We start from the raw sequence: 26,789 nt of genomic DNA, 5'->3' as shown, positions 1-26,789 counted from the left end.
ACTGCAGGCCACGGCCCTTCCCACCTCCTCCTCCTCCTCCTCCTCCTCCTCCTCCTCCTCCCACCCCGCCTCCGCCCCCGCCCCCACATGGCACAGGGCCCAGAGACACCTCAGACACTTGCTACCCAAAGTGCAAAGGGCATCAGTTGCTCCTCCAAACCCCCCCCCAGCCCAGCAGACCGCGTTGTCCAGCCAGCCCCCGGGCCTCCCTGGGGTGCCCAGCACAAAAGTGCAGACACCCACCGGACCCTCAATCTCAGTTTTCGGATGTTTTTGCCACTCTGAGGACCCGCAGGCCAGCTGGGCCTTCTGGCAGGACAGAGAGCCCCGGAATCCGACGTGGAGAGCTGGGTGTACGTCCCCATGAGGAGGCGGTCCCCACCTCCGCGGCTCTCCCCTTGCGGGGAGCGGCAGCCGCGGGGCCTCAGAGAAGACACCAGGCTGGGCCCCCACGGCACAGCGGGAGCACGTCCCCCGCAGGCCACTTAGCCACGGCGGCCAGCCGGCGGACGGTTGGGTTGCGCGAGACGCTGCGGCCGCCCTGCTACCGGGTTCCTGGGAGGGCGTCCTGGAACCAGCGTCCACACCAAGCCCTTGGAAGGCCCAGGCGACGGAGGAGCCCCGTCAGGCAGGGGCCGAGGACGGTGACGGCCCGGGCGGGGAGGAGCGTGTCAGGCAGGGGCAGAGGACGGTGACAGGTGATAGGCCGGGCGGGAAGGAGTCAGTCAGGCAGGGGCCGTGGAGGAGACGGGCTGGGTAAGGGTTAGGGTTAGTGTCAGGGCACAAGTCACAATCGCAAAGACCTGGAAGCCACCCGAGTGCCCATCGACCCACGAGTGGGTAAATAAAATGTGGCGCGTGGACACCACGGAGTGCTATTCGGCTATGAGGAGCAGCGGTGAGGGGGCACCTCTCGTGGTTCTCCTGGCCAGAGCTGGAACCCGTTCCAGTAAGCCAAGTATCCCAAGAATGGACACACGAGCACCACGTGCTCGCGCTCACCAGCAAATGGGTACGAACCGATGGACACCTAAGTGGACACAGAGGAATCACCTTCTTCGGGTGGGTGTCGGGCGGGTGGGGGGAGGGGATGGGCATACACATCCATTAGGAATGGGGTGGGTACGCACCGACTGGGGGATGGGCGCACTTGAAGCTCTGACCCGAGGGGGGAGGCTGGGAGAGGGCAACGCACCCGTCCTTAACATTGGTGCCCCCACAATATGCTGGAACAACATGAGGGGTAAATGAATAAGAACACGGGGGGGGGAGGGGGGCACGGGCAACACATGTCACCTTAATACTTGGACTCCCATCATCTGCTTGAAAAGAGAGAGAAAAGTAAATGCAATAATAGAGATAAGAGACACTTTTTAAAAATAATGAATCCGGCCGGGCGCTGTGGCTCACGCCTGTAATCCTAGCTCTTGGGAGGCCGAGGCGGGCGGATTGCTCAAGGTCAGGAGTTCAAAACCAGCCTGAGCAAGAGCGAGACCCCGTCTCTACTATAAATAGAAAGAAATTAATTGGCCAACTGATATATATATAAAAAATTAGCGGGGCATGGTGGCGCATGCCTGCAGTCCCAGCTACCCGGGAGGCTGAGGCAGAAGGATCACTCGAGCCCAGGAGTTTGAAGTTGCTGTGAGCTAGGCTGACGCCACGGCACTCACTCTAGCCTGGGCAACAAACCGAGACTCTGTCTCAAAAAAAAAAAAAAAAAAATGAATCCGAAGAGAAAAGTAAAAGGAGGCCTGTGGAGCAGGTCTGGGTGTGACTCCGGATCCCCGAACATCAGGTGCCACCACCAAAGATTCCTACGTGTAGCCCATAGAACCCCAAAAGCAACGGGAGGAGTTCTGGTCACATACTCCCTCAAAATGACATCCTGGCCTTCTTCTGGAACTCCCTCCCCTCTCAGACTCTCAAGGTTTCCTCCAGCGTGTCGGCTCCCACAGAGCAGACCTTTGGTCTGAGACCTGACAGTCCAGAAGCCACGCATGCTGCCGCGTGGCGGCGGTGTCACGGCTCGGGACAAGAGGAGGCCCCACGGTGCGGGCTGGGGCGCCAGGCACCGCGGCCGGCGGGCGCTGAGGGTGGGGGTCACCCCCACCCCGGGCCGCCCCCGCACTCCCAGAAACGCGACAGAACCAGAGGCAAAAAAAAAAAAAAGAAGAAGCCTACGGCACCCGGTATTCCCGGGCGGTCTCCCATCCAAGTTCTAACCAGGCCCGACCCTGCTTAGCTTCCGAGACCAGACGGGATCGGGCGCGTTCGGGGTGGTGTGGCCGTGGACGGCGGAGGGCGCCCCTGCCCCGCTCAAGAAGCCGAGCCTCTCTGCGCTTCCCCGCCGCCTCCTCCCGCCCCAGGCCCCGCGCCGGGTCGGGCCTGTTGAGTTCGCAGGCCGCGTCCCGCGGGCTCCGAGGGACGGGGGTGACAGGAGGGGCGGGCAGGGAGCGGCGGGCCGGGGTTGGGGGCTGTCTCTGTATACACACACACTCACACTCACACGCACTCACTCACTCACACTCACACAAGATGCGCCTCCACGGCTGGACCCGCCAAGGTGGAGCCCTTCCAGCCCCCCTCCTCTCCTCGCCTGGCCTCCTTCACCTCCCCGCCCCCCACCCCCAGCGCGCCGGGGCCGCTGACTGCGCACGGGCGGGAGGGGCGGGGCGCTCGCCCTTTGACCCCAGCCAGGGGCGGCCCTCCCCCACAACCCCTTTCAGCTGCGCCCCCCACCCTGTGGCCCGGCGGCCGCCTATTCCCCCGGGCCAGGGCTGGGGCACAGCGCACGGGGGAGGGGAGCCAGTGTATGGGGCGTCTCTCTCTCTCTCTCGGGATGTGTCCCATGGGTGGGGTGGGGTGGCGTGGTTTGTGGGGCGCTGAAGAAATCAGTCCCCTCCATCTCCTCCCTCTGGAAAACACCCAAGCCCTTGGAGAACTGCCCGCACCTCTACCTACCGTGGGGGCCGGGACCCTCCTCTGTGTCCTCCTGTGGCCCAGTCCAAGGGGCCTGGGCCTGGCCGGGGCTGCATTGGACCCCGACCACCCTGGCGTGTGGACTCGCTAAAAATTGGCGATTAGATATTGGATTCCAGCGTCATTGAGGTCATTTCACTAATGAGTGCACCGCAAAGAGTTTCCTAATCCATCTGTGAGGGTGGCAACCGAAAGAGAATTTTAGAGCTGACAGAATAGGCGAGGAAAGGCATAGGAGATTTCCACACCCAGTAAGGAAGCCTTTCCCGAAGTGGAAGAAAGAAAGGAGCAAACAGAGACACCGGTAGCCCGCCCGGATCAGAGTCTGCCCCTGAGAGAAAGTACCCTGACCAGGTTCACCCGTGGGTGGGTCGCGAGCTAGCGGCATTCAGAAGAGCGAGGCCCGCAGTCTGTGCAGAAGACACCTGCACTCGGGTGTGTGTGGCGGCACGATTCACAAGCAGCTCCAGATGTTAAACCAAGGAGAAGCCAGGGAGTTCCCAACGCCCCAGGTGTCCTCAGCCCACGACTGGCTGCTGTGGGAATGCGAAGCCCGGCTCCTTGTCTCAGAGCGGGGCAACCAGGAGGTGTGATGTCCACCCCGGGGTTCCCAGGAGGATCAGACTGAAGCTGGGACTTGGCCTGAAAGTGTCCCCTCGCATGGCCACCCCCTTCCCCTTCCTGCTCCTCTACTCCTGGTGCCCCTCCATCCAGGGGCCAGACCTTAAAGAGTCACCCGCAAGAGAATCCTGGTCCCAAAGGAGCCTTCTGGGGGACCCCTGCTGAGAGAGGTTGTGGGCATGGCCCGCTGGGGCTCTGCCCGACCCAGGGCTGAGAGATGCAACCTCCCAGCTCTGGGTCCCTGCAGGAAGTGTTGGCAAGCACAGGGCCAGTCCTCCAAAGGCCCAGGTGCAGGGAGCCCAGGCCAAGCAGCCTGTGGAAGAAGCCACATGCTGTGCCACCCCGGGGAACACGACTGCAGGCCACGGCCCTTCCCACCTCCTCCTCCTCCTCCTCCTCCTCCTCCTCCTCCTCCTCCTCCCACCCCGCCTCCGCCCCCACCCCCACATGGCACAGGGCCCAGAGACACCTCAGACACTTGCTACCCAAAGTGCAAAGGGCATCAGTTGCTCCTCCAAACCCCCCCCCAGCCCAGCAGACCGCGTTGTCCAGCCAGCCCCCGGGCCTCCCTGGGGTGCCCAGCACAAAAGTGCAGACACCCACCGGACCCTCAATCTCAGTTTTCGGATGTTTTTGCCACTCTGAGGACCCGCAGGCCAGCTGGGCCTTCTGGCAGGACAGAGAGCCCCGGAATCCGACGTGGAGAGCTGGGTGTACGTCCCCATGAGGAGGCGGTCCCCACCTCCGCGGCTCTCCCCTTGCGGGGAGCGGCAGCCGCGGGGCCTCAGAGAAGACACCAGGCTGGGCCCCCACGGCACAGCGGGAGCACGTCCCCCGCAGGCCACTTAGCCACGGCGGCCAGCCGGCGGACGGTTGGGTTGCGCGAGACGCTGCGGCCGCCCTGCTACCGGGTTCCTGGGAGGGCGTCCTGGAACCAGCGTCCACACCAAGCCCTTGGAAGGCCCAGGCGACGGAGGAGCCCCGTCAGGCAGGGGCCGAGGACGGTGACGGCCCGGGCGGGGAGGAGCGTGTCAGGCAGGGGCAGAGGACGGTGACAGGTGATAGGCCGGGCGGGAAGGAGTCAGTCAGGCAGGGGCCGTGGAGGAGACGGGCTGGGTAAGGGTTAGGGTTAGTGTCAGGGCACAAGTCACAATCGCAAAGACCTGGAAGCCACCCGAGTGCCCATCGACCCACGAGTGGGTAAATAAAATGTGGCGCGTGGACACCACGGAGTGCTATTCGGCTATGAGGAGCAGCGGTGAGGGGGCACCTCTCGTGGTTCTCCTGGCCAGAGCTGGAACCCGTTCCAGTAAGCCAAGTATCCCAAGAATGGACACACGAGCACCACGTGCTCGCGCTCACCAGCAAATGGGTACGAACCGATGGACACCTAAGTGGACACAGAGGAATCACCTTCTTCGGGTGGGTGTCGGGCGGGTGGGGGGAGGGGATGGGCATACACATCCATTAGGAATGGGGTGGGTACGCACCGACTGGGGGATGGGCGCACTTGAAGCTCTGACCCGAGGGGGGAGGCTGGGAGAGGGCAACGCACCCGTCCTTAACATTGGTGCCCCCACAATATGCTGGAACAACATGAGGGGTAAATGAATAAGAACACGGGGGGGGGGGAGGGGGGCACGGGCAACACATGTCACCTTAATACTTGGACTCCCATCATCTGCTTGAAAAGAGAGAGAAAAGTAAATGCAATAATAGAGATAAGAGACACTTTTTAAAAATAATGAATCCGGCCGGGCGCTGTGGCTCACGCCTGTAATCCTAGCTCTTGGGAGGCCGAGGCGGGCGGATTGCTCAAGGTCAGGAGTTCAAAACCAGCCTGAGCAAGAGCGAGACCCCGTCTCTACTATAAATAGAAAGAAATTAATTGGCCAACTGATATATATATAAAAAATTAGCGGGGCATGGTGGCGCATGCCTGCAGTCCCAGCTACCCGGGAGGCTGAGGCAGAAGGATCACTCGAGCCCAGGAGTTTGAAGTTGCTGTGAGCTAGGCTGACGCCACGGCACTCACTCTAGCCTGGGCAACAAACCGAGACTCTGTCTCAAAAAAAAAAAAAAAAAAAAATGAATCCGAAGAGAAAAGTAAAAGGAGGCCTGTGGAGCAGGTCTGGGTGTGACTCCGGATCCCCGAACATCAGGTGCCACCACCAAAGATTCCTACGTGTAGCCCATAGAACCCCAAAAGCAACGGGAGGAGTTCTGGTCACATACTCCCTCAAAATGACATCCTGGCCTTCTTCTGGAACTCCCTCCCCTCTCAGACTCTCAAGGTTTCCTCCAGCGTGTCGGCTCCCACAGAGCAGACCTTTGGTCTGAGACCTGACAGTCCAGAAGCCACGCATGCTGCCGCGTGGCGGCGGTGTCACGGCTCGGGACAAGAGGAGGCCCCACGGTGCGGGCTGGGGCGCCAGGCACCGCGGCCGGCGGGCGCTGAGGGTGGGGGTCACCCCCACCCCGGGCCGCCCCCGCACTCCCAGAAACGCGACAGAACCAGAGGCAAAAAAAAAAAAAAAGAAGAAGCCTACGGCACCCGGTATTCCCGGGCGGTCTCCCATCCAAGTTCTAACCAGGCCCGACCCTGCTTAGCTTCCGAGACCAGACGGGATCGGGCGCGTTCGGGGTGGTGTGGCCGTGGACGGCGGAGGGCGCCCCTGCCCCGCTCAAGAAGCCGAGCCTCTCTGCGCTTCCCCGCCGCCTCCTCCCGCCCCAGGCCCCGCGCCGGGTCGGGCCTGTTGAGTTCGCCGGCCGGGTCCCGCGGGCTCCGAGGGACGGGGGTGACAGGCGGGGCGGGCAGGGAGCGGCGGGCCGAGGTTGGGGGCTGTCTCTGTATACACACACACTCACACTCACACGCACTCACTCACTCACACTCACACAAGATGCGCCTCCACGGCTGGACCCGCCAAGGTGGAGCCCTTCCAGCCCCCCTCCTCTCCTCGCCTGGCCTCCTTCACCTCCCCGCCCCCCACCCCCAGCGCGCCGGGGCCGCTGACTGCGCACGGGCGGGAGGGGCGGGGCGCTCGCCCTTTGACCCCAGCCAGGGGCGGCCCTCCCCCACAACCCCTTTCAGCTGCGCCCCCCACCCTGTGGCCCGGCGGCCGCCTATTCCCCCGGGCCAGGGCTGGGGCACAGCGCACGGGGGAGGGGAGCCAGTGTATGGGGCGTCTCTCTCTCTCTCTCGGGATGTGTCCCATGGGTGGGGTGGGGTGGCGTGGTTTGTGGGGCGCTGAAGAAATCAGTCCCCTCCATCTCCTCCCTCTGGAAAACACCCAAGCCCTTGGAGAACTGCCCGCACCTCTACCTACCGTGGGGGCCGGGACCCTCCTCTGTGTCCTCCTGTGGCCCAGTCCAAGGGGCCTGGGCCTGGCCGGGGCTGCATTGGACCCCGACCACCCTGGCGTGTGGACTCGCTAAAAATTGGCGATTAGATATTGGATTCCAGCGTCATTGAGGTCATTTCACTAATGAGTGCACCGCAAAGAGTTTCCTAATCCATCTGTGAGGGTGGCAACCGAAAGAGAATTTTAGAGCTGACAGAATAGGCGAGGAAAGGCATAGGAGATTTCCACACCCAGTAAGGAAGCCTTTCCCGAAGTGGAAGAAAGAAAGGAGCAAACAGAGACACCGGTAGCCCGCCCGGATCAGAGTCTGCCCCTGAGAGAAAGCACCCTGACCAGGTTCACCCGTGGGTGGGTCGCGAGCTAGCGGCATTCAGAAGAGCGAGGCCCGCAGTCTGTGCAGAAGACACCTGCACTCGGGTGTGTGTGGCGGCACAATTCACAAGCAGCTCCAGATGTTAAACCAAGGAGAAGCCAGGGAGTTCCCAACGCCCCAGGTGTCCTCAGCCCACGACTGGCTGCTGTGGGAATGCGAAGCCCGGCTCCTTGTCTCAGAGCGGGGCAACCAGGAGGTGTGATGTCCACCCCGGGGTTCCCAGGAGGATCAGACTGAAGCTGGGACTTGGCCTGAAAGTGTCCCCTCGCATGGCCACCCCCTTCCCCTTCCTGCTCCTCTACTCCTGGTGCCCCTCCATCCAGGGGCCAGACCTTAAAGAGTCACCCGCAAGAGAATCCTGGTCCCAAAGGAGCCTTCTGGGGGACCCCTGCTGAGAGAGGTTGTGGGCATGGCCCGCTGGGGCTCTGCCCGACCCAGGGCTGAGAGATGCAACCTCCCAGCTCTGGGTCCCTGCAGGAAGTGTTGGCAAGCACAGGGCCAGTCCTCCAAAGGCCCAGGTGCAGGGAGCCCAGGCCAAGCAGCCTGTGGAAGAAGCCACATGCTGTGCCACCCCGGGGAACACGACTGCAGGCCACGGCCCTTCCCACCTCCTCCTCCTCCTCCTCCTCCTCCTCCTCCTCCTCCCACCCCGCCTCCGCCCCCGCCCCCACATGGCACAGGGCCCAGAGACACCTCAGACACTTGCTACCCAAAGTGCAAAGGGCATCAGTTGCTCCTCCAAACCCCCCCCCAGCCCAGCAGACCGCGTTGTCCAGCCAGCCCCCGGGCCTCCCTGGGGTGCCCAGCACAAAAGTGCAGACACCCACCGGACCCTCAATCTCAGTTTTCGGATGTTTTTGCCACTCTGAGGACCCGCAGGCCAGCTGGGCCTTCTGGCAGGACAGAGAGCCCCGGAATCCGACGTGGAGAGCTGGGTGTACGTCCCCATGAGGAGGCGGTCCCCACCTCCGCGGCTCTCCCCTTGCGGGGAGCGGCAGCCGCGGGGCCTCAGAGAAGACACCAGGCTGGGCCCCCACGGCACAGCGGGAGCACGTCCCCCGCAGGCCACTTAGCCACGGCGGCCAGCCGGCGGACGGTTGGGTTGCGCGAGACGCTGCGGCCGCCCTGCTACCGGGTTCCTGGGAGGGCGTCCTGGAACCAGCGTCCACACCAAGCCCTTGGAAGGCCCAGGCGACGGAGGAGCCCCGTCAGGCAGGGGCCGAGGACGGTGACGGCCCGGGCGGGGAGGAGCGTGTCAGGCAGGGGCAGAGGACGGTGACAGGTGATAGGCCGGGCGGGAAGGAGTCAGTCAGGCAGGGGCCGTGGAGGAGACGGGCTGGGTAAGGGTTAGGGTTAGTGTCAGGGCACAAGTCACAATCGCAAAGACCTGGAAGCCACCCGAGTGCCCATCGACCCACGAGTGGGTAAATAAAATGTGGCGCGTGGACACCACGGAGTGCTATTCGGCTATGAGGAGCAGCGGTGAGGGGGCACCTCTCGTGGTTCTCCTGGCCAGAGCTGGAACCCGTTCCAGTAAGCCAAGTATCCCAAGAATGGACACACGAGCACCACGTGCTCGCGCTCACCAGCAAATGGGTACGAACCGATGGACACCTAAGTGGACACAGAGGAATCACCTTCTTCGGGTGGGTGTCGGGCGGGTGGGGGGAGGGGATGGGCATACACATCCATTAGGAATGGGGTGGGTACGCACCGACTGGGGGATGGGCGCACTTGAAGCTCTGACCCGAGGGGGGAGGCTGGGAGAGGGCAACGCACCCGTCCTTAACATTGGTGCCCCCACAATATGCTGGAACAACATGAGGGGTAAATGAATAAGAACACGGGGGGGGGAGGGGGGCACGGGCAACACATGTCACCTTAATACTTGGACTCCCATCATCTGCTTGAAAAGAGAGAGAAAAGTAAATGCAATAATAGAGATAAGAGACACTTTTTAAAAATAATGAATCCGGCCGGGCGCTGTGGCTCACGCCTGTAATCCTAGCTCTTGGGAGGCCGAGGCGGGCGGATTGCTCAAGGTCAGGAGTTCAAAACCAGCCTGAGCAAGAGCGAGACCCCGTCTCTACTATAAATAGAAAGAAATTAATTGGCCAACTGATATATATATAAAAAATTAGCGGGGCATGGTGGCGCATGCCTGCAGTCCCAGCTACCCGGGAGGCTGAGGCAGAAGGATCACTCGAGCCCAGGAGTTTGAAGTTGCTGTGAGCTAGGCTGACGCCACGGCACTCACTCTAGCCTGGGCAACAAACCGAGACTCTGTCTCAAAAAAAAAAAAAAAAAAAATGAATCCGAAGAGAAAAGTAAAAGGAGGCCTGTGGAGCAGGTCTGGGTGTGACTCCGGATCCCCGAACATCAGGTGCCACCACCAAAGATTCCTACGTGTAGCCCATAGAACCCCAAAAGCAACGGGAGGAGTTCTGGTCACATACTCCCTCAAAATGACATCCTGGCCTTCTTCTGGAACTCCCTCCCCTCTCAGACTCTCAAGGTTTCCTCCAGCGTGTCGGCTCCCACAGAGCAGACCTTTGGTCTGAGACCTGACAGTCCAGAAGCCACGCATGCTGCCGCGTGGCGGCGGTGTCACGGCTCGGGACAAGAGGAGGCCCCACGGTGCGGGCTGGGGCGCCAGGCACCGCGGCCGGCGGGCGCTGAGGGTGGGGGTCACCCCCACCCCGGGCCGCCCCCGCACTCCCAGAAACGCGACAGAACCAGAGGCAAAAAAAAAAAAAAGAAGAAGCCTACGGCACCCGGTATTCCCGGGCGGTCTCCCATCCAAGTTCTAACCAGGCCCGACCCTGCTTAGCTTCCGAGACCAGACGGGATCGGGCGCGTTCGGGGTGGTGTGGCCGTGGACGGCGGAGGGCGCCCCTGCCCCGCTCAAGAAGCCGAGCCTCTCTGCGCTTCCCCGCCGCCTCCTCCCGCCCCAGGCCCCGCGCCGGGTCGGGCCTGTTGAGTTCGCAGGCCGCGTCCCGCGGGCTCCGAGGGACGGGGGTGACAGGAGGGGCGGGCAGGGAGCGGCGGGCCGGGGTTGGGGGCTGTCTCTGTATACACACACACTCACACTCACACGCACTCACTCACTCACACTCACACAAGATGCGCCTCCACGGCTGGACCCGCCAAGGTGGAGCCCTTCCAGCCCCCCTCCTCTCCTCGCCTGGCCTCCTTCACCTCCCCGCCCCCCACCCCCAGCGCGCCGGGGCCGCTGACTGCGCACGGGCGGGAGGGGCGGGGCGCTCGCCCTTTGACCCCAGCCAGGGGCGGCCCTCCCCCACAACCCCTTTCAGCTGCGCCCCCCACCCTGTGGCCCGGCGGCCGCCTATTCCCCCGGGCCAGGGCTGGGGCACAGCGCACGGGGGAGGGGAGCCAGTGTATGGGGCGTCTCTCTCTCTCTCTCGGGATGTGTCCCATGGGTGGGGTGGGGTGGCGTGGTTTGTGGGGCGCTGAAGAAATCAGTCCCCTCCATCTCCTCCCTCTGGAAAACACCCAAGCCCTTGGAGAACTGCCCGCACCTCTACCTACCGTGGGGGCCGGGACCCTCCTCTGTGTCCTCCTGTGGCCCAGTCCAAGGGGCCTGGGCCTGGCCGGGGCTGCATTGGACCCCGACCACCCTGGCGTGTGGACTCGCTAAAAATTGGCGATTAGATATTGGATTCCAGCGTCATTGAGGTCATTTCACTAATGAGTGCACCGCAAAGAGTTTCCTAATCCATCTGTGAGGGTGGCAACCGAAAGAGAATTTTAGAGCTGACAGAATAGGCGAGGAAAGGCATAGGAGATTTCCACACCCAGTAAGGAAGCCTTTCCCGAAGTGGAAGAAAGAAAGGAGCAAACAGAGACACCGGTAGCCCGCCCGGATCAGAGTCTGCCCCTGAGAGAAAGTACCCTGACCAGGTTCACCCGTGGGTGGGTCGCGAGCTAGCGGCATTCAGAAGAGCGAGGCCCGCAGTCTGTGCAGAAGACACCTGCACTCGGGTGTGTGTGGCGGCACGATTCACAAGCAGCTCCAGATGTTAAACCAAGGAGAAGCCAGGGAGTTCCCAACGCCCCAGGTGTCCTCAGCCCACGACTGGCTGCTGTGGGAATGCGAAGCCCGGCTCCTTGTCTCAGAGCGGGGCAACCAGGAGGTGTGATGTCCACCCCGGGGTTCCCAGGAGGATCAGACTGAAGCTGGGACTTGGCCTGAAAGTGTCCCCTCGCATGGCCACCCCCTTCCCCTTCCTGCTCCTCTACTCCTGGTGCCCCTCCATCCAGGGGCCAGACCTTAAAGAGTCACCCGCAAGAGAATCCTGGTCCCAAAGGAGCCTTCTGGGGGACCCCTGCTGAGAGAGGTTGTGGGCATGGCCCGCTGGGGCTCTGCCCGACCCAGGGCTGAGAGATGCAACCTCCCAGCTCTGGGTCCCTGCAGGAAGTGTTGGCAAGCACAGGGCCAGTCCTCCAAAGGCCCAGGTGCAGGGAGCCCAGGCCAAGCAGCCTGTGGAAGAAGCCACATGCTGTGCCACCCCGGGGAACACGACTGCAGGCCACGGCCCTTCCCACCTCCTCCTCCTCCTCCTCCTCCTCCTCCTCCTCCTCCTCCTCCCACCCCGCCTCCGCCCCCACCCCCACATGGCACAGGGCCCAGAGACACCTCAGACACTTGCTACCCAAAGTGCAAAGGGCATCAGTTGCTCCTCCAAACCCCCCCCCAGCCCAGCAGACCGCGTTGTCCAGCCAGCCCCCGGGCCTCCCTGGGGTGCCCAGCACAAAAGTGCAGACACCCACCGGACCCTCAATCTCAGTTTTCGGATGTTTTTGCCACTCTGAGGACCCGCAGGCCAGCTGGGCCTTCTGGCAGGACAGAGAGCCCCGGAATCCGACGTGGAGAGCTGGGTGTACGTCCCCATGAGGAGGCGGTCCCCACCTCCGCGGCTCTCCCCTTGCGGGGAGCGGCAGCCGCGGGGCCTCAGAGAAGACACCAGGCTGGGCCCCCACGGCACAGCGGGAGCACGTCCCCCGCAGGCCACTTAGCCACGGCGGCCAGCCGGCGGACGGTTGGGTTGCGCGAGACGCTGCGGCCGCCCTGCTACCGGGTTCCTGGGAGGGCGTCCTGGAACCAGCGTCCACACCAAGCCCTTGGAAGGCCCAGGCGACGGAGGAGCCCCGTCAGGCAGGGGCCGAGGACGGTGACGGCCCGGGCGGGGAGGAGCGTGTCAGGCAGGGGCAGAGGACGGTGACAGGTGATAGGCCGGGCGGGAAGGAGTCAGTCAGGCAGGGGCCGTGGAGGAGACGGGCTGGGTAAGGGTTAGGGTTAGTGTCAGGGCACAAGTCACAATCGCAAAGACCTGGAAGCCACCCGAGTGCCCATCGACCCACGAGTGGGTAAATAAAATGTGGCGCGTGGACACCACGGAGTGCTATTCGGCTATGAGGAGCAGCGGTGAGGGGGCACCTCTCGTGGTTCTCCTGGCCAGAGCTGGAACCCGTTCCAGTAAGCCAAGTATCCCAAGAATGGACACACGAGCACCACGTGCTCGCGCTCACCAGCAAATGGGTACGAACCGATGGACACCTAAGTGGACACAGAGGAATCACCTTCTTCGGGTGGGTGTCGGGCGGGTGGGGGGAGGGGATGGGCATACACATCCATTAGGAATGGGGTGGGTACGCACCGACTGGGGGATGGGCGCACTTGAAGCTCTGACCCGAGGGGGGAGGCTGGGAGAGGGCAACGCACCCGTCCTTAACATTGGTGCCCCCACAATATGCTGGAACAACATGAGGGGTAAATGAATAAGAACACGGGGGGGGGGGAGGGGGGCACGGGCAACACATGTCACCTTAATACTTGGACTCCCATCATCTGCTTGAAAAGAGAGAGAAAAGTAAATGCAATAATAGAGATAAGAGACACTTTTTAAAAATAATGAATCCGGCCGGGCGCTGTGGCTCACGCCTGTAATCCTAGCTCTTGGGAGGCCGAGGCGGGCGGATTGCTCAAGGTCAGGAGTTCAAAACCAGCCTGAGCAAGAGCGAGACCCCGTCTCTACTATAAATAGAAAGAAATTAATTGGCCAACTGATATATATATAAAAAATTAGCGGGGCATGGTGGCGCATGCCTGCAGTCCCAGCTACCCGGGAGGCTGAGGCAGAAGGATCACTCGAGCCCAGGAGTTTGAAGTTGCTGTGAGCTAGGCTGACGCCACGGCACTCACTCTAGCCTGGGCAACAAACCGAGACTCTGTCTCAAAAAAAAAAAAAAAAAAAATGAATCCGAAGAGAAAAGTAAAAGGAGGCCTGTGGAGCAGGTCTGGGTGTGACTCCGGATCCCCGAACATCAGGTGCCACCACCAAAGATTCCTACGTGTAGCCCATAGAACCCCAAAAGCAACGGGAGGAGTTCTGGTCACATACTCCCTCAAAATGACATCCTGGCCTTCTTCTGGAACTCCCTCCCCTCTCAGACTCTCAAGGTTTCCTCCAGCGTGTCGGCTCCCACAGAGCAGACCTTTGGTCTGAGACCTGACAGTCCAGAAGCCACGCATGCTGCCGCGTGGCGGCGGTGTCACGGCTCGGGACAAGAGGAGGCCCCACGGTGCGGGCTGGGGCGCCAGGCACCGCGGCCGGCGGGCGCTGAGGGTGGGGGTCACCCCCACCCCGGGCCGCCCCCGCACTCCCAGAAACGCGACAGAACCAGAGGCAAAAAAAAAAAAAAAGAAGAAGCCTACGGCACCCGGTATTCCCGGGCGGTCTCCCATCCAAGTTCTAACCAGGCCCGACCCTGCTTAGCTTCCGAGACCAGACGGGATCGGGCGCGTTCGGGGTGGTGTGGCCGTGGACGGCGGAGGGCGCCCCTGCCCCGCTCAAGAAGCCGAGCCTCTCTGCGCTTCCCCGCCGCCTCCTCCCGCCCCAGGCCCCGCGCCGGGTCGGGCCTGTTGAGTTCGCCGGCCGGGTCCCGCGGGCTCCGAGGGACGGGGGTGACAGGCGGGGCGGGCAGGGAGCGGCGGGCCGAGGTTGGGGGCTGTCTCTGTATACACACACACTCACACTCACACGCACTCACTCACTCACACTCACACAAGATGCGCCTCCACGGCTGGACCCGCCAAGGTGGAGCCCTTCCAGCCCCCCTCCTCTCCTCGCCTGGCCTCCTTCACCTCCCCGCCCCCCACCCCCAGCGCGCCGGGGCCGCTGACTGCGCACGGGCGGGAGGGGCGGGGCGCTCGCCCTTTGACCCCAGCCAGGGGCGGCCCTCCCCCACAACCCCTTTCAGCTGCGCCCCCCACCCTGTGGCCCGGCGGCCGCCTATTCCCCCGGGCCAGGGCTGGGGCACAGCGCACGGGGGAGGGGAGCCAGTGTATGGGGCGTCTCTCTCTCTCTCTCGGGATGTGTCCCATGGGTGGGGTGGGGTGGCGTGGTTTGTGGGGCGCTGAAGAAATCAGTCCCCTCCATCTCCTCCCTCTGGAAAACACCCAAGCCCTTGGAGAACTGCCCGCACCTCTACCTACCGTGGGGGCCGGGACCCTCCTCTGTGTCCTCCTGTGGCCCAGTCCAAGGGGCCTGGGCCTGGCCGGGGCTGCATTGGACCCCGACCACCCTGGCGTGTGGACTCGCTAAAAATTGGCGATTAGATATTGGATTCCAGCGTCATTGAGGTCATTTCACTAATGAGTGCACCGCAAAGAGTTTCCTAATCCATCTGTGAGGGTGGCAACCGAAAGAGAATTTTAGAGCTGACAGAATAGGCGAGGAAAGGCATAGGAGATTTCCACACCCAGTAAGGAAGCCTTTCCCGAAGTGGAAGAAAGAAAGGAGCAAACAGAGACACCGGTAGCCCGCCCGGATCAGAGTCTGCCCCTGAGAGAAAGCACCCTGACCAGGTTCACCCGTGGGTGGGTCGCGAGCTAGCGGCATTCAGAAGAGCGAGGCCCGCAGTCTGTGCAGAAGACACCTGCACTCGGGTGTGTGTGGCGGCACAATTCACAAGCAGCTCCAGATGTTAAACCAAGGAGAAGCCAGGGAGTTCCCAACGCCCCAGGTGTCCTCAGCCCACGACTGGCTGCTGTGGGAATGCGAAGCCCGGCTCCTTGTCTCAGAGCGGGGCAACCAGGAGGTGTGATGTCCACCCCGGGGTTCCCAGGAGGATCAGACTGAAGCTGGGACTTGGCCTGAAAGTGTCCCCTCGCATGGCCACCCCCTTCCCCTTCCTGCTCCTCTACTCCTGGTGCCCCTCCATCCAGGGGCCAGACCTTAAAGAGTCACCCGCAAGAGAATCCTGGTCCCAAAGGAGCCTTCTGGGGGACCCCTGCTGAGAGAGGTTGTGGGCATGGCCCGCTGGGGCTCTGCCCGACCCAGGGCTGAGAGATGCAACCTCCCAGCTCTGGGTCCCTGCAGGAAGTGTTGGCAAGCACAGGGCCAGTCCTCCAAAGGCCCAGGTGCAGGGAGCCCAGGCCAAGCAGCCCGTGGAAGAAGCCACATGCTGTGCCACCCCGGGGAACACGACTGCAGGCCACGGCCCTTCCCACCTCCTCCTCCTCCTCCTCCTCCTCCTCCTCCTCCTCCCACCCCGCCTCCGCCCCCGCCCCCACATGGCACAAGGCCCAGAGACACCTCAGACACTTGCTACCCAAAGTGCAAAGGGCATCAGTTGCTCCTCCAAACCCCCCCCCCAGCCCAGCAGACCGCGTTGTCCAGCCAGCCCCCGGGCCTCCCTGGGGTGCCCAGCACAAAAGTGCAGACACCCACCGGACCCTCAATCTCAGTTTTCGGATGTTTTTGCCACTCTGAGGACCCGCAGGCCAGCTGGGCCTTCTGGCAGGACAGAGAGCCCCGGAATCCGACGTGGAGAGCTGGGTGTACGTCCCCATGAGGAGGCGGTCCCCACCTCCGCGGCTCTCCCCTTGCGGGGAGCGGCAGCCGCGGGGCCTCAGAGAAGACACCAGGCTGGGCCCCCACGGCACAGCGGGAGCACGTCCCCCGCAGGCCACTTAGCCACGGCGGCCAGCCGGCGGACGGTTGGGTTGCGCGAGACGCTGCGGCCGCCCTGCTACCGGGTTCCTGGGAGGGCGTCCTGGAACCAGCGTCCACACCAAGCCCTTGGAAGGCCCAGGCGACGGAGGAGCCCCGTCAGGCAGGGGCCGAGGACGGTGACGGCCCGGGCGGGGAGGAGCGTGTCAGGCAGGGGCAGAGGACGGTGACAGGTGATAGGCCGGGCGGGAAGGAGTCAGTCAGGCAGGGGCCGTGGAGGAGACGGGCTGGGTAAGGGTTAGGGTTAGTGTCAGGGCACAAGTCACAATCGCAAAGACCTGGAAGCCACCCGAGTGCCCATCGACCCACGAGTGGGTAAATAAAATGTGGCGCGTGGACACCACGGAGTGCTATTCGGCTATGAGGAGCAGCGGTGAGGGGGCACCTCTCGTGGTTCTCCTGGCCAGAGCTGGAACCCGTTCCAGTAAGCCAAGTATCCCAAGAATGGACACACGAGCACCACGTGCTCGCGCTCACCAGCAAATGGGTACGAACCGATGGACACCTAAGTGGACACAGAGGAATCACCTTCTTCGGGTGGGTGTCGGGCGGGTGGGGGGAGGGGATGGGCATACACATCCATTAGGAATGGGGTGGGTACGCACCGACTGGGGGATGGGCGCACTTGAAGCTCTGACCCGAGGGGGGAGGCTGGGAGAGGGCAACGCACCCGTCCTTAACATTGGTGCCCCCACAATATGCTGGAACAACATGAGGGGTAAATGAATAAGAACACGGGGGGGGGAGGGGGGCACGGGCAACACATGTCACCTTAATACTTGGACTCCCATCATCTGCTTGAAAAGAGAGAGAAAAGTAAATGCAATAATAGAGATAAGAGACACTTTTTAAAAATAATGAATCCGGCCGGGCGCTGTGGCTCACGCCTGTAATCCTAGCTCTTGGGAGGCCGAGGCGGGCGGATTGCTCAAGGTCAGGAGTTCAAAACCAGCCTGAGCAAGAGCGAGACCCCGTCTCTACTATAAATAGAAAGAAATTAATTGGCCAACTGATATATATATAAAAAATTAGCGGGGCATGGTGGCGCATGCCTGCAGTCCCAGCTACCCGGGAGGCTGAGGCAGAAGGATCACTCGAGCCCAGGAGTTTGAAGTTGCTGTGAGCTAGGCTGACGCCACGGCACTCACTCTAGCCTGGGCAACAAACCGAGACTCTGTCTCAAAAAAAAAAAAAAAAAAAAAATGAATCCGAAGAGAAAAGTAAAAGGAGGCCTGTGGAGCAGGTCTGGGTGTGACTCCGGATCCCCGAACATCAGGTGCCACCACCAAAGATTCCTACGTGTAGCCCATAGAACCCCAAAAGCAACGGGAGGAGTTCTGGTCACATACTCCCTCAAAATGACATCCTGGCCTTCTTCTGGAACTCCCTCCCCTCTCAGACTCTCAAGGTTTCCTCCAGCGTGTCGGCTCCAACAGAGCAGACCTTTGGTCTGAGACCTGACAGTCCAGAAGCCACGCATGCTGCCGCGTGGCGGCGGTGTCACGGCTCGGGACAAGAGGAGGCCCCACGGTGCGGGCTGGGGCGCCAGGCACCGCGGCCGGCGGGCGCTGAGGGTGGGGGTCACCCCCACCCCGGGCCGCCCCCGCACTCCCAGAAACGCGACAGAACCAGAGGCAAAAAAAAAAAAAAAGAAGAAGCCTACGGCACCCGGTATTCCCGGGCGGTCTCCCATCCAAGTTCTAACCAGGCCCGACCCTGCTTAGCTTCCGAGACCAGACGGGATCGGGCGCGTTCGGGGTGGTGTGGCCGTGGACGGCGGAGGGCGCCCCTGCCCCGCTCAAGAAGCCGAGCCTCTCTGCGCTTCCCCGCCGCCTCCTCCCGCCCCAGGCCCCGCGCCGGGTCGGGCCTGTTGAGTTCGCCGGCCGGGTCCCGCGGGCTCCGAGGGACGGGGGTGACAGGCGGGGCGGGCAGGGAGCGGCGGGCCGAGGTTGGGGGCTGTCTCTGTATACACACACACTCACACTCACACGCACTCACTCACTCACACTCACACAAGATGCGCCTCCACGGCTGGACCCGCCAAGGTGGAGCCCTTCCAGCCCCCCTCCTCTCCTCGCCTGGCCTCCTTCACCTCCCCGCCCCCCACCCCCAGCGCGCCGGGGCCGCTGACTGCGCACGGGCGGGAGGGGCGGGGCGCTCGCCCTTTGACCCCAGCCAGGGGCGGCCCTCCCCCACAACCCCTTTCAGCTGCGCCCCCCACCCTGTGGCCCGGCGGCCGCCTATTCCCCCGGGCCAGGGCTGGGGCACAGCGCACGGGGGAGGGGAGCCAGTGTATGGGGCGTCTCTCTCTCTCTCTCGGGATGTGTCCCATGGGTGGGGTGGGGTGGCGTGGTTTGTGGGGCGCTGAAGAAATCAGTCCCCTCCATCTCCTCCCTCTGGAAAACACCCAAGCCCTTGGAGAACTGCCCGCACCTCTACCTACCGTGGGGGCCGGGACCCTCCTCTGTGTCCTCCTGTGGCCCAGTCCAAGGGGCCTGGGCCTGGCCGGGGCTGCATTGGACCCCGACCACCCTGGCGTGTGGACTCGCTAAAAATTGGCGATTAGATATTGGATTCCAGCGTCATTGAGGTCATTTCACTAATGAGTGCACCGCAAAGAGTTTCCTAATCCATCTGTGAGGGTGGCAACCGAAAGAGAATTTTAGAGCTGACAGAATAGGCGAGGAAAGGCATAGGAGATTTCCACACCCAGTAAGGAAGCCTTTCCCGAAGTGGAAGAAAGAAAGGAGCAAACAGAGACACCGGTAGCCCGCCCGGATCAGAGTCTGCCCCTGAGAGAAAGCACCCTGACCAGGTTCACCCGTGGGTGGGTCGCGAGCTAGCGGCATTCAGAAGAGCGAGGCCCGCAGTCTGTGCAGAAGACACCTGCACTCGGGTGTGTGTGGCGGCACAATTCACAAGCAGCTCCAGATGTTAAACCAAGGAGAAGCCAGGGAGTTCCCAACGCCCCAGGTGTCCTCAGCCCACGACTGGCTGCTGTGGGAATGCGAAGCCCGGCTCCTTGTCTCAGAGCGGGGCAACCAGGAGGTGTGATGTCCACCCCGGGGTTCCCAGGAGGATCAGACTGAAGCTGGGACTTGGCCTGAAAGTGTCCCCTCGCATGGCCACCCCCTTCCCCTTCCTGCTCCTCTACTCCTGGTGCCCCTCCATCCAGGGGCCAGACCTTAAAGAGTCACCCGCAAGAGAATCCTGGTCCCAAAGGAGCCTTCTGGGGGACCCCTGCTGAGAGAGGTTGTGGGCATGGCCCGCTGGGGCTCTGCCCGACCCAGGGCTGAGAGATGCAACCTCCCAGCTCTGGGTCCCTGCAGGAAGTGTTGGCAAGCACAGGGCCAGTCCTCCAAAGGCCCAGGTGCAGGGAGCCCAGGCCAAGCAGCCCGTGGAAGAAGCCACATGCTGTGCCACCCCGGGGAACACGACTGCAGGCCACGGCCCTTCCCACCTCCTCCTCCTCCTCCTCCTCCTCCTCCTCCTCCTCCCACCCCGCCTCCGCCCCCGCCCCCACATGGCACAAGGCCCAGAGACACCTCAGACACTTGCTACCCAAAGTGCAAAGGGCATCAGTTGCTCCTCCAAACCCCCCCCCCAGCCCAGCAGACCGCGTTGTCCAGCCAGCCCCCGGGCCTCCCTGGGGTGCCCAGCACAAAAGTGCAGACACCCACCGGACCCTCAATCTCAGTTTTCGGATGTTTTTGCCACTCTGAGGACCCGCAGGCCAGCTGGGCCTTCTGGCAGGACAGAGAGCCCCGGAATCCGACGTGGAGAGCTGGGTGTACGTCCCCATGAGGAGGCGGTCCCCACCTCCGCGGCTCTCCCCTTGCGGGGAGCGGCAGCCGCGGGGCCTCAGAGAAGACACCAGGCTGGGCCCCCACGGCACAGCGGGAGCACGTCCCCCGCAGGCCACTTAGCCACGGCGGCCAGCCGGCGGACGGTTGGGTTGCGCGAGACGCTGCGGCCGCCCTGCTACCGGGTTCCTGGGAGGGCGTCCTGGAACCAGCGTCCACACCAAGCCCTTGGAAGGCCCAGGCGACGGAGGAGCCCCGTCAGGCAGGGGCCGAGGACGGTGACGGCCCGGGCGGGGAGGAGCGTGTCAGGCAGGGGCAGAGGACGGTGACAGGTGATAGGCCGGGCGGGAAGGAGTCAGTCAGGCAGGGGCCGTGGAGGAGACGGGCTGGGTAAGGGTTAGGGTTAGTGTCAGGGCACAAGTCACAATCGCAAAGACCTGGAAGCCACCCGAGTGCCCATCGACCCACGAGTGGGTAAATAAAATGTGGCGCGTGGACACCACGGAGTGCTATTCGGCTATGAGGAGCAGCGGTGAGGGGGCACCTCTCGTGGTTCTCCTGGCCAGAGCTGGAACCCGTTCCAGTAAGCCAAGTATCCCAAGAATGGACACACGAGCACCACGTGCTCGCGCTCACCAGCAAATGGGTACGAACCGATGGACACCTAAGTGGACACAGAGGAATCACCTTCTTCGGGTGGGTGTCGGGCGGGTGGGGGGAGGGGATGGGCATACACATCCATTAGGAATGGGGTGGGTACGCACCGACTGGGGGATGGGCGCACTTGAAGCTCTGACCCGAGGGGGGAGGCTGGGAGAGGGCAACGCACCCGTCCTTAACATTGGTGCCCCCACAATATGCTGGAACAACATGAGGGGTAAATGAATAAGAACACGGGGGGGGGAGGGGGGCACGGGCAACACATGTCACCTTAATACTTGGACTCCCATCATCTGCTTGAAAAGAGAGAGAAAAGTAAATGCAATAATAGAGATAAGAGACACTTTTTAAAAATAATGAATCCGGCCGGGCGCTGTGGCTCACGCCTGTAATCCTAGCTCTTGGGAGGCCGAGGCGGGCGGATTGCTCAAGGTCAGGAGTTCAAAACCAGCCTGAGCAAGAGCGAGACCCCGTCTCTACTATAAATAGAAAGAAATTAATTGGCCAACTGATATATATATAAAAAATTAGCGGGGCATGGTGGCGCATGCCTGCAGTCCCAGCTACCCGGGAGGCTGAGGCAGAAGGATCACTCGAGCCCAGGAGTTTGAAGTTGCTGTGAGCTAGGCTGACGCCACGGCACTCACTCTAGCCTGGGCAACAAACCGAGACTCTGTCTCAAAAAAAAAAAAAAAAAAAAAATGAATCCGAAGAGAAAAGTAAAAGGAGGCCTGTGGAGCAGGTCTGGGTGTGACTCCGGATCCCCGAACATCAGGTGCCACCACCAAAGATTCCTACGTGTAGCCCATAGAACCCCAAAAGCAACGGGAGGAGTTCTGGTCACATACTCCCTCAAAATGACATCCTGGCCTTCTTCTGGAACTCCCTCCCCTCTCAGACTCTCAAGGTTTCCTCCAGCGTGTCGGCTCCAACAGAGCAGACCTTTGGTCTGAGACCTGACAGTCCAGAAGCCACGCATGCTGCCGCGTGGCGGCGGTGTCACGGCTCGGGACAAGAGGAGGCCCCACGGTGCGGGCTGGGGCGCCAGGCACCGCGGCCGGCGGGCGCTGAGGGTGGGGGTCACCCCCACCCCGGGCCGCCCCCGCACTCCCAGAAACGCGACAGAACCAGAGGCAAAAAAAAAAAAAAAGAAGAAGCCTACGGCACCCGGTATTCCCGGGCGGTCTCCCATCCAAGTTCTAACCAGGCCCGACCCTGCTTAGCTTCCGAGACCAGACGGGATCGGGCGCGTTCGGGGTGGTGTGGCCGTGGACGGCGGAGGGCGCCCCTGCCCCGCTCAAGAAGCCGAGCCTCTCTGCGCTTCCCCGCCGCCTCCTCCCGCCCCAGGCCCCGCGCCGGGTCGGGCCTGTTGAGTTCGCCGGCCGGGTCCCGCGGGCTCCGAGGGACGGGGGTGACAGGCGGGGCGGGCAGGGAGCGGCGGGCCGAGGTTGGGGGCTGTCTCTGTATACACACACACTCACACTCACACGCACTCACTCACTCACACTCACACAAGATGCGCCTCCACGGCTGGACCCGCCAAGGTGGAGCCCTTCCAGCCCCCCTCCTCTCCTCGCCTGGCCTCCTTCACCTCCCCGCCCCCCACCCCCAGCGCGCCGGGGCCGCTGACTGCGCACGGGCGGGAGGGGCGGGGCGCTCGCCCTTTGACCCCAGCCAGGGGCGGCCCTCCCCCACAACCCCTTTCAGCTGCGCCCCCCACCCTGTGGCCCGGCGGCCGCCTATTCCCCCGGGCCAGGGCTGGGGCACAGCGCACGGGGGAGGGGAGCCAGTGTATGGGGCGTCTCTCTCTCTCTCTCGGGATGTGTCCCATGGGTGGGGTGGGGTGGCGTGGTTTGTGGGGCGCTGAAGAAATCAGTCCCCTCCATCTCCTCCCTCTGGAAAACACCCAAGCCCTTGGAGAACTGCCCGCACCTCTACCTACCGTGGGGGCCGGGACCCTCCTCTGTGTCCTCCTGTGGCCCAGTCCAAGGGGCCTGGGCCTGGCCGGGGCTGCATTGGACCCCGACCACCCTGGCGTGTGGACTCGCTAAAAATTGGCGATTAGATATTGGATTCCAGCGTCATTGAGGTCATTTCACTAATGAGTGCACCGCAAAGAGTTTCCTAATCCATCTGTGAGGGTGGCAACCGAAAGAGAATTTTAGAGCTGACAGAATAGGCGAGGAAAGGCATAGGAGATTTCCACACCCAGTAAGGAAGCCTTTCCCGAAGTGGAAGAAAGAAAGGAGCAAACAGAGACACCGGTAGCCCGCCCGGATCAGAGTCTGCCCCTGAGAGAAAGCACCCTGACCAGGTTCACCCGTGGGTGGGTCGCGAGCTAGCGGCATTCAGAAGAGCGAGGCCCGCAGTCTGTGCAGAAGACACCTGCACTCGGGTGTGTGTGGCGGCACAATTCACAAGCAGCTCCAGATGTTAAACCAAGGAGAAGCCAGGGAGTTCCCAACGCCCCAGGTGTCCTCAGCCCACGACTGGCTGCTGTGGGAATGCGAAGCCCGGCTCCTTGTCTCAGAGCGGGGCAACCAGGAGGTGTGATGTCCACCCCGGGGTTCCCAGGAGGATCAGACTGAAGCTGGGACTTGGCCTGAAAGTGTCCCCTCGCATGGCCACCCCCTTCCCCTTCCTGCTCCTCTACTCCTGGTGCCCCTCCATCCAGGGGCCAGACCTTAAAGAGTCACCCGCAAGAGAATCCTGGTCCCAAAGGAGCCTTCTGGGGGACCCCTGCTGAGAGAGGTTGTGGGCATGGCCCGCTGGGGCTCTGCCCGACCCAGGGCTGAGAGATGCAACCTCCCAGCTCTGGGTCCCTGCAGGAAGTGTTGGCAAGCACAGGGCCAGTCCTCCAAAGGCCCAGGTGCAGGGAGCCCAGGCCAAGCAGCCCGTGGAAGAAGCCACATGCTGTGCCACCCCGGGGAACACGACTGCAGGCCACGGCCCTTCCCACCTCCTCCTCCTCCTCCTCCTCCTCCTCCTCCTCCTCCCACCCCGCCTCCGCCCCCGCCCCCACATGGCACAAGGCCCAGAGACACCTCAGACACTTGCTACCCAAAGTGCAAAGGGCATCAGTTGCTCCTCCAAACCCCCCCCCCAGCCCAGCAGACCGCGTTGTCCAGCCAGCCCCCGGGCCTCCCTGGGGTGCCCAGCACAAAAGTGCAGACACCCACCGGACCCTCAATCTCAGTTTTCGGATGTTTTTGCCACTCTGAGGACCCGCAGGCCAGCTGGGCCTTCTGGCAGGACAGAGAGCCCCGGAATCCGACGTGGAGAGCTGGGTGTACGTCCCCATGAGGAGGCGGTCCCCACCTCCGCGGCTCTCCCCTTGCGGGGAGCGGCAGCCGCGGGGCCTCAGAGAAGACACCAGGCTGGGCCCCCACGGCAACAGCGGGAGCACGTCCCCCGCAGGCCACTTAGCACGGCGGCCAGCCGGCGGACGGTTGGGTTGCGCGAGACGCTGCGGCCGCCCTGCTACCGGGTTCCTGGGAGGGCGTCCTGGAACCAGCGTCCACACCAAGCCCTTGGAAGGCCCAGGCGACGGAGGAGCCCCGTCAGGCAGGGGCCGAGGACGGTGACGGCCCGGGCGGGGAGGAGCGTGTCAGGCAGGGGCAGAGGACGGTGACAGGTGATAGGCCGGGCGGGAAGGAGTCAGTCAGGCAGGGGCCGTGGAGGAGACGGGCTGGGTAAGGGTTAGGGTTAGTGTCAGGGCACAAGTCACAATCGCAAAGACCTGGAAGCCACCCGAGTGCCCATCGACCCACGAGTGGGTAAATAAAATGTGGCGCGTGGACACCACGGAGTGCTATTCGGCTATGAGGAGCAGCGGTGAGGGGGCACCTCTCGTGGTTCTCCTGGCCAGAGCTGGAACCCGTTCCAGTAAGCCAAGTATCCCAAGAATGGACACACGAGCACCACGTGCTCGCGCTCACCAGCAAATGGGTACGAACCGATGGACACCTAAGTGGACACAGAGGAATCACCTTCTTCGGGTGGGTGTCGGGCGGGTGGGGGGAGGGGATGGGCATACACATCCATTAGGAATGGGGTGGGTACGCACCGACTGGGGGATGGGCGCACTTGAAGCTCTGACCCGAGGGGGAGGCTGGGAGAGGGCAACGCACCCGTCCTTAACATTGGTGCCCCCACAATATGCTGGAACAACATGAGGGGTAAATGAATAAGAACACGGGGGGGGGGAGGAGGGGGCACGGGCAACACATGTCACCTTAAATACTTGGACTCCCATCATCTGCTTGAAAAGAGAGAGAAAAGTAAATGCAATAATAGAGATAAGAGACACTTTTTAAAAATAATGAATCCGGCCGGGCGCTGTGGCTCACGCCTGTAATCCTAGCTCTTGGGGGCCGAGGCGGGCGGATTGCTCAAGGTCAGGAGTTCAAAACCAGCCTGAGCAAGAGCGAGACCCCGTCTCTACTATAAATAGAAAGAAATTAATTGGCCAACTGATATATATAAAAAATTAGCGGGGCATGGTGGCGCATGCCTGCAGTCCCAGCTACCCGGGAGGCTGAGGCAGAAGGATCACTCGAGCCCAGGAGTTTGAAGTTGCTGTGAGCTAGGCTGACGCCACGGCACTCACTCTAGCCTGGGCAACAAACCGAGACTCTGTCTCAAAAAAAAAAAAAAAAAAAAAATGAATCCGAAGAGAAAAGTAAAAGGAGGCCTGTGGAGCAGGTCTGGGTGTGACTCCGGATCCCCGAACATCAGGTGCCACCACCAAAGATTCCTACGTGTAGCCCATAGAACCCCAAAAGCAACGGGAGGAGTTCTGGTCACATACTCCCTCAAAATGACATCCTGGCCTTCTTCTGGAACTCCCTCCCCTCTCAGACTCTCAAGGTTTCCTCCAGCGTGTCGGCTCCAACAGAGCAGACCTTTGGTCTGAGACCTGACAGTCCAGAAGCCACGCATGCTGCCGCGTGGCGGCGGTGTCACGGCTCGGGACAAGAGGAGGCCCCACGGTGCGGGCTGGGGCGCCAGGCACCGCGGCCGGCGGGCGCTGAGGGTGGGGGTCACCCCCACCCCGGGCCGCCCCCGCACTCCCAGAAACGCGACAGAACCAGAGGCAAAAAAAAAAAAAAAGAAGAAGCCTACGGCACCCGGTATTCCCGGGCGGTCTCCCATCCAAGTTCTAACCAGGCCCGACCCTGCTTAGCTTCCGAGACCAGACGGGATCGGGCGCGTTCGGGGTGGTGTGGCCGTGGACGGCGGAGGGCGCCCCTGCCCCGCTCAAGAAGCCGAGCCTCTCTGCGCTTCCCCGCCGCCTCCTCCCGCCCCAGGCCCCGCGCCGGGTCGGGCCTGTTGAGTTCGCCGGCCGGGTCCCGCGGGCTCCGAGGGACGGGGGTGACAGGCGGGGCGGGCAGGGAGCGGCGGGCCGAGGTTGGGGGCTGTCTCTGTATACACACACACTCACACTCACACGCACTCACTCACTCACACTCACACAAGATGCGCCTCCACGGCTGGACCCGCCAAGGTGGAGCCCTTCCAGCCCCCCTCCTCTCCTCGCCTGGCCTCCTTCACCTCCCCGCCCCCCACCCCCAGCGCGCCGGGGCCGCTGACTGCGCACGGGCGGGAGGGGCGGGGCGCTCGCCCTTTGACCCCAGCCAGGGGCGGCCCTCCCCCACAACCCCTTTCAGCTGCGCCCCCCACCCTGTGGCCCGGCGGCCGCCTATTCCCCCGGGCCAGGGCTGGGGCACAGCGCACGGGGGAGGGGAGCCAGTGTATGGGGCGTCTCTCTCTCTCTCTCGGGATGTGTCCCATGGGTGGGGTGGGGTGGCGTGGTTTGTGGGGCGCTGAAGAAATCAGTCCCCTCCATCTCCTCCCTCTGGAAAACACCCAAGCCCTTGGAGAACTGCCCGCACCTCTACCTACCGTGGGGGCCGGGACCCTCCTCTGTGTCCTCCTGTGGCCCAGTCCA

The 26,789-nt window shown here is 62.7% G+C and overlaps 7 pseudogenes; all 7 read right to left on the bottom strand.

Moving 5' to 3' along the window:
* Positions 1–2,177: 2,177 nt before the first annotated feature.
* On the bottom strand, positions 2,178–2,296 carry LOC142875051 (uncharacterized; annotated as a pseudogene).
* A 3,849-nt stretch (positions 2,297–6,145) lies between these two features.
* On the bottom strand, positions 6,146–6,264 carry LOC142875050 (uncharacterized; annotated as a pseudogene).
* Positions 6,265–10,103: 3,839 nt separating this feature from the next.
* Positions 10,104–10,222, bottom strand: LOC142875049 (uncharacterized; annotated as a pseudogene).
* A 3,848-nt stretch (positions 10,223–14,070) lies between these two features.
* Positions 14,071–14,189, bottom strand: LOC142875048 (uncharacterized; annotated as a pseudogene).
* Positions 14,190–18,032: 3,843 nt separating this feature from the next.
* On the bottom strand, positions 18,033–18,151 carry LOC142875046 (uncharacterized; annotated as a pseudogene).
* A 3,843-nt stretch (positions 18,152–21,994) lies between these two features.
* On the bottom strand, positions 21,995–22,113 carry LOC142875044 (uncharacterized; annotated as a pseudogene).
* Positions 22,114–25,956: 3,843 nt separating this feature from the next.
* LOC142875043 (uncharacterized) lies at positions 25,957–26,075 on the bottom strand (annotated as a pseudogene).
* Positions 26,076–26,789: the final 714 nt, after the last annotated feature.

This window comes from Microcebus murinus, chromosome 13 (assembly GCF_040939455.1).
Source record: "Microcebus murinus isolate Inina chromosome 13, M.murinus_Inina_mat1.0, whole genome shotgun sequence".
NCBI lineage: Eukaryota > Metazoa > Chordata > Mammalia > Primates > Cheirogaleidae > Microcebus > Microcebus murinus.
This window is presented reverse-complemented; position numbering and strand designations above follow the sequence as displayed.